Here is a 7,328-nt window from a genome sequence, read left to right on the forward strand (position 1 = left end):
TGAATGTGTTCTGGGAGAGTTTTTTTGCGAGTGTTTTGGGTGGGGGAGGGGGTGTCTAATGTGTGGCTTTTTTCTTGTAGCTGCTTCAAGGAACGCTCATTGGAGCAGACCTGGGTTACGCCAACTCGTTAATCACTGGCAGGATGAATTTTGAGCCACCCGGTTGGTTAGGAAATTGTTCCGTCCATCGTGGTCTAGTACTAGTAGTCTGTTGACAGTATTTGGAATAAACCCTGTGGTGTCGTTTGGCATTTGAAACCTAGCAGCTATTTGAATGTGAGAGGAGTTTTTCGGTTGTTGGTTGGGGTGGGTTTCTATTCTTCTTACAGATGAACTGATGACGATGTATTGATGACTGAACAATGACATAGAACATAAGGAACTTTGGTGCAGCTTGAGGTCGTGCCGGCGTGCTGGGCGATGAAAGCAAGACTAAGCAGAAAAGCAGGATGTCTCCCCTGGTTGAATATCAAAATCGCACTTAATGGTTTGGCATTGATGAAGTCTAAATAGGCTGGTAATCGTAACTGGTGTATGACTGAAATGAGTATGTGTGAGTGGTACCAGTGCGTTTGAAGATTTTGATATAGGGCGAGGTGCAAGTGAATAGTCTGCCTGCTTGGATGTTGGGTGTTGCTTCTCTGTGCTGTGGGTGACGATGTGAAAGTTGAAATGGATTGCATTCACCAATTACTGTGAGCACATATAGCAAACACTTACACTTGTTTACCATGAAACACTAATTTACTAATACTATGGAATGTCTACTATGGTGGGGGCAGATGGGGGTTGGGCGTGGTAGTTTTCTTTGTGCATTTGCAGAACGTACAAGTGGATGGAAGAAGCTGCTTATTGATGGTTGTCTGCTACGACGGGTTTCACTTCATTTACGTACATACATTCTGATGCTTTGAACAACACATTTCGAATGACATAGCAGTTTGCGACGGAAATCCGCGAATCACCAGTTGGATAACTACATCGGCGTAAAGAAATCTTTGGACAATCACAAACATGGTGAACTTCATTCTTATTCGATGTTTACATATTGCATATATATTAGGTGCTTGAGTTGTGGGATAGGGAAAATTGCGACATGAACATACGAATGCACAATTGCGCGAATGAAAGCACAAACGAAGGCAAATGTGGTTATACTGAATCTGTAATCTTGCTGACGTGTGGTCGAAGGATATTGGGGGGTGCGAGTGTTTCCCAAGTATTTCAGGTGGACAGGTATGTCGGCTAACGCAAAGTTCTGCAGCCTATCACAAACATCGCAGAATGAGAGTTATGCAATCGCGTAGACGCAGAGCAACCACGGGAACGAGGCTCGTAAGGCAAGCTTTAAACAAGTATTGATTGTCATGCATTGTTTGGTGGTTTGACACGAATGGAATCTTGAAAATGGGGTAATTTGTAATGGTTGTTAATTCTGATGGTGTAGTGGTTTTGGGGCAGGGTGGGTATTTTGTCTAGTTTCAGAAATGGAAGACGAAACTACTGCGTGTTTAATGAGAGACGTGGGAAATGGTGTGAACCCGTGCCCTGTCTGGCAAGATGTGTGAAAAATGGTGCATCAAATTTAGTAAGCCAAAGATTACTTGGTGTTTTCTCCATTTAACCAATAATATTGCAAACAGCGCAAATTGATGGTGTTTCCAGTTGATGTGATCTCATGCACGTGATTTGATGATGGTGAACATCGTAACTTCGTAAACGTTTTGCATCAAAATTGCATCAAGCTCTGTACATATGCGGGCATGTGGGAAGGTGGTGGGTGCAATGGGGAGTTTTATTTTTTCCAAACAGGAAGTATTGGGAATCTGTCACAATTCGTTGGTGTCAGCACTCCACTGGTCAAGATGGCAGTTGGCCTCGCAAAGGCAGGTCGTGTTATTTTTGATGTCCTTGCATTTAAACTACTTCGTTGGAATTTTTGGTGGTTTAGAAGGCGATTGTTGATAGTGTGTGTGTGCGTGCGCGTGCGCGTGCGTGTGTACATATGTGCGTGGAAGCGGAAGTTGATGTTACAGGTGCGCAAAGGGTCGCCCACGTCCTCTTGGAAAAGGGCTTCGACTATAAATTATAACAGTGAAAGAAAGGTGTACACTATGCAGTGAGTGAAATGACGAAAAAGTATTTTGGTCTGCTGTCGTGTGAGATAGTCTGTACTAAGTAAGTCGATACATTGTATTGTTAAGAGAAATGTATGTCAAACTAGACCATACTTTCAATACTTGGCCCCAACTGTTGCAAACTGCAACATCTTTAACATGCCTGCAATTTGTTGGAATACACTGCTCTTTCTAGCATGTCCTTTTATCCACTATAAATCTTCTTCATTTGCGATTTGTGAAATTCATGGTAGCTTTTAACACGTTAATGGGTGTGCAGTAGTATGCTTTGTTAATCTATGTGTACTTCTGTGTTAGCGCTATGGTTAATTTTGTTCTAGTTCCTGTCGTGTCCAAAACCCATGATTTAGCTACTATCTACGGCTCTGCAATTCCTTTATACCATTAAGCACATCTTGTTTTGTCTTCTCACAATGCATGCCTAATTACTGCAGTATGTAGATGTATTAAAAACCCACAAGTTTGTCTGTAGTCACTATGTGACATAAATAACGTGATCCTATGGGGTTGTAATTTGTATGCATTGTAAATGCACAGTATTAAATGCGTGTGATACCATATAAAATCTATATGTGACCTGATCGCAGCGAAGTTTTTTTTGTGTGTTGCCCGTTATGCTGGAAGTAGTGCGTGTGGAGTTGGTGGTTTGCTTTTGCAGCAGTAGGATTGTGCATTTTGAATGAGTGTAGTGGACATCCCAGATGTAAAGAGGAGGTCGTGATTGTTGCTAGGGATCGTTCGTGACTGCATGTTGGTTGGTTGGTACGTAGTGTCAAAGATATCTAAACTTGAAAGCGGTGTTGTTGGGTGTCGTACGAAGGGATGACTGTTGAATGTGGGTTGTGTGTGGGAGAAATTTTGTTTTGCAGTAGTGTTGATGTTGTGAAGTTTACCAGGCTGTCGAGTAGGAGAAGAGAGATGTTAGCAGGAAATGTGTGTAAGTTGCATGTACATTGAAAACATTGTGGCTTGGTGGCATTTAAATTTTGTCATGGTTTGCTATAGCGCATTAAAAAGGTGAAGTAAGTGATCAATGCAAGTAGTAGTGTGTGCATAGATTGGCGTATATTGTGTGGTATGAGCTAGAAAGTTCCATGAATGTGATAAAATTGTCCTATGTTGGGGGTGGGGGAGGAACCTGGTTATTCATTTCTAGGAATTGTGGTGTCACCTGTTGGACTTCCCAGATGGATGGATGTGATAACTCCCTAGCAAGTGAATGTGCATATCCGCATCCCGTCTCGCTGACAGTGTTCCTTTGAATGTGTGCGACTCGTCATCGCGGCATCATTTCCTTCATCTGTTGAGAGGAGAGGAGTTTGTTGACTGCACGTTGACCTGGTTTTTCCTATGTCGTCGCGTCTTCCAACCTCCGTGATTGGTCAGTCGGCTCTGCAATCGGCAAGTCTACTAGAGGGCCTGTGTGCCGTTGGAAAGGTGCAGGTAGTCTATTTGCAGGCTGCAGAACCTGTTAGTGGCCATGGAAACACGAATATGCGGCGACAATCCTTCCCCATTCATCGGCGCTACCAGCGGCCTGTGGTCTGTCATCTATCCATCAACGTTAAACATGCAACATGCCAAGCACCACCACTCCCGGTTGGAGCAACCCTTTCCTTTACCTGTGATGATCTGCCAACATCTTGCGGTTCCGTGTGCTATCTGACAAAGATGTGTGCCCTCATCCGATCAACCGGTGAGATCCATGTTCAACCATCGGCCAGCATCCGTGTTCTACTAAGCCAACATCCAAACCTCGGGCCACGTGGGAGTCTCCTATTTACAAAGGTTCAGCATCCATCTTCCCGGTCAGCATCGTTTATTACAAATTCTTTGGTGTGTGATCAAGGAGAGGAGATCGACTGCACGTCTTTAAGATGAAAATTGGAAGTGTCAGTGTGGAGGTGATTTTTCTGAGCAGTGAATTTGGAGAGAATATCTATTGAAGAGAAATTGATAGTTTAAATCTACAATGACAGAAAAAATGGCAACTGTGGGGGGGTGAAATGAAAAATGGGAGTAGTTTATATTTTTGCAGCCTTGCTAACGCGCAATGCGAGTGGATGTGCGCAAGTGATAACATCCTTTTACTACACAATGGGAGCATTTACCGTGAGTGCGTAAGGTTTGTTTAAAAAGTGATTTACTAAGAATAGTTACGTTTCAATAGTAGTGAAATGCGATTTGTTGATTGGACACTGGGGTTGGCATGTGTGGTGCAGCTGCTTGCGTGTTGTTGGGAACGGCGCCTGTTGAAGTGTCAGGCTGCTTGTGCTGGAGTGATATCAGAGGTGGTGTAAGTTGCATGGAATTGTTTGTACGGCTGAAAATTCTGTTACTGCTTACCATCGTTTAATAATAGTTGACGTAATGTTAGATCAGAACAATTGGTGCGCGATTGCTGCGTTTGGGAACTAGTGTTGTTTGTTGGGGGTGCGTGGTTTGCGTGTTTCAGCACTTGTAAGTGCAGTGGGATTTGGACGGTATAGACTGGTGGACGTTTTAAGAAGAGTGCTACACAAACGTGTATATACGGCTATGGTTGATAGAATGTCAGGTGAGAGTATTTAGGTTTTTGGGTTTGTCTTTTGCATCTTAATGCACTTGCATTTGTAATGTGGCTTGCAATGTGTTCTTTGGAGGTTTTGCATACATGCAACTTGGTTGTCTAACAACAAATTGACAGTAAACCCTAATACAAACTAAACTCGCTTAATAAATAAGAAACCTAAGTACTGGTAATGGTAAACGATGTCGTTTTGGTTGGCGGGTGGTGCGTGGGGTAGTGTTTTCTTGTTTGAGCAGGTATTACAAACTCCGCTGGGCGCTACTGCCGTTTCTCCTGTCTTGCAATAACACTGGGATGCACCTGACTGATTTGGCTGCAATGAGAACCTGTCGATTTAAAGCGCAGGAAGACTACTAAATGACGTAACAACCCTGTATGGGCAAACTGCTGCATTCTTGAGGTTTGGTTATAAGTGTTTTCTGCTTACAAGTACTGCACGTACTTCAACAACTGATAATGGTTAACCAACTGTAAGTGTGTGGGATCTGATCTGCGTAAAAAGTGTGCTGCTTTAGTGTGTGGGGGATGTGTGTAGTTCTTCATTTATAGGAGCTGTGGTGTCAATTGCCTATTGGATGGAAGTGTGAAGTGTCGGGCTGCTTGTGCTGGAGTGATATCAGAGAAGGTGGTGTAAGTTGCATGGAATTGTTTGTACGGCTGAAAATTCTGTTACTGCTTACCATCGTTTAATAACAGTGAACGTAATGTTAGATCAGAACAATTGGTGCGCGATTGCTGCGTTTGGGAACTAGTGTTGTTTGTTGGGGTTGCGTGGGTTGCGTGTTTCAGCACTTGTAAGTGCAGTGGGATTTGGACGGTATAGACTGGTGGACGTTTTAAGAAGAGTGCTACACAAGCGTGTATATATGGCTATGGTTGATAGAATGTCAGGTGAGAGTATTTAGGTTTTTGGGTTTGTCTTTTGCGTCTTAATGCACTTGCATTTGTAATGTGGCTTGCAATGTGTTCTTTGGAGGTTTTGCCTACATGCAACTTGGTTGGCTAACAACAAATTGACAGTAAACCCTAATACAAACTACTACTACTACTACAAGAAACCTAAGTACTGGTAATGGTAAACGATGTCGTTTTGGTTGGCGGGTGGTGCGTGGGGTAGTGTTTTCTTGTTTGAGCAGGTATTACAAACTCCGCTGGGCGCTACTGCCGTTTCTCCTGTCTTGCAATAACACTGGGATGCACCTGACTGATTTGGCTGCAATGAGAACATGTCGATTTAAAGCGCAGGAAGACTACTAAATGACGTAACAACCCTGTAAGGGTAAACTGCTGCATTCTTGAGGTTTGGTTATAAGTGTTTTCTGCTCACAAGTACTGCACGTACTTCAACAACTGATAATGGTTAACCAACTAAGTGTGTGGGATCTGATCTGCGTAAAAAAGTGTGCTGCTTTAGTGTGTGTTGGGTATGTGTGTAGTTCTTCATTTATAGGAGCTGGGGTGTCAATTGCCTATTGGATGGAAGTGTGAAGTGTCAGGCTGCTTGTGCTGGAGTGATATCAGAGAAAGTGGTGTAAGTTGCATGGAATTGTTTGTACGGCTGAAAATTCTGTTACTGCTTACCATCGTTTAATAACAGTGAACGTAATGTTAGATCAGAACAATTGGTGCGCGATTGCTGCGTTTGGGAACTAGTGTTGTTTGTTGGGGGTGCGTGGTTTGCGTGTTTCAGCACTTGTAAGTGCAGTGGGATTTGGACGGTATAGACTGCCCGAGACGCCGGCTGATGGCTGAGGACGCAAGATGTCGGCTGATGGCTGAGGACCCGAGACGTCGGCTGATGGCTGAGGACCCGAGACGTCGGCTGATGGCAGTTCTGATGGTTCTGGTGGGCTGATGGAGGCTGGATGTAGTGTAGACCTAGTGGTTTGCAGGACAGGGTAGGACAGCCGTCGCATATTCGTCATTCCCACGGACAGATCTGCAGCCTGCAAATAAACTACCACCTTTCCATAGTGGAGGCCCCCGGTAGACTTTTTCGATTGCAGAGAAGATGCGACGACATGAGGAGACAGGTGCAGCCAGCTCGTCCCATGACAGGAAGGAAATGCGCGACGTTGTGTTGGATACGGCATGTTGCATAAATATCACTTGCTAGACACTTCCATCCAATAAGCAATTGACACCATAGCGCCTATAAATAAAGAACTACACACATCCCCCACACACTAAAGCAGCACTTCTTACGCAGATCAGATCCCACACACTTACAGTTGGTTAACCATTATCAGTTGTTGAAGTACGTGCAGTACTTGTAAGCAGAAAACACTTATAACCAAACCTCAAAACTGCAGCAGTTTGCCCATACAGGGTTGTTACGTCATTTAGTAGTCTTCCTGCGCTTTAAATCGACATGTTCTCATTGCAGCCAAATCAGTCAGGTGCATCCCAGTGTTATTGCAAGACAGGAGAAACGGCAGCAGCGCCCAGCGGAGTTTGTAATACCTGCTCAAACACAAGAAAACACTACCCCACGCACCACACGCCAACCAAAACGACATCGTTTACCATTACCAGTACTTAGGTTTCTTGTAGTAGTAGTAGTTTGTATTAGGGTTTACTGTCAATTTGTTGTTAACCAACCAAGTTGCATGTACGCAAAA

The 7,328-nt window shown here is 43.9% G+C and overlaps 1 long non-coding RNA gene across 1 annotated transcript; it reads right to left on the reverse strand.

The window, feature by feature from the left end:
* Positions 1–2,651: 2,651 nt before the first annotated feature.
* LOC106805768 lies at positions 2,652–6,440 on the reverse strand. Its single transcript, XR_001393467.1, has 2 exons — positions 5,767–6,440; positions 2,652–4,866 (listed from the first exon to the last, which is right to left on the reverse strand). It is a non-coding gene; the product is annotated as an uncharacterized LOC106805768 (long non-coding RNA).
* Between the last annotated feature and the right edge of the window lie 888 nt (positions 6,441–7,328).

This window comes from Priapulus caudatus, unplaced genomic scaffold, assembly GCF_000485595.1.
Source record: "Priapulus caudatus unplaced genomic scaffold, Priapulus_caudatus-5.0.1 Scaffold7, whole genome shotgun sequence".
Classification (NCBI taxonomy): Eukaryota; Metazoa; Priapulida; class Priapulimorpha; order Priapulimorphida; family Priapulidae; genus Priapulus; species Priapulus caudatus.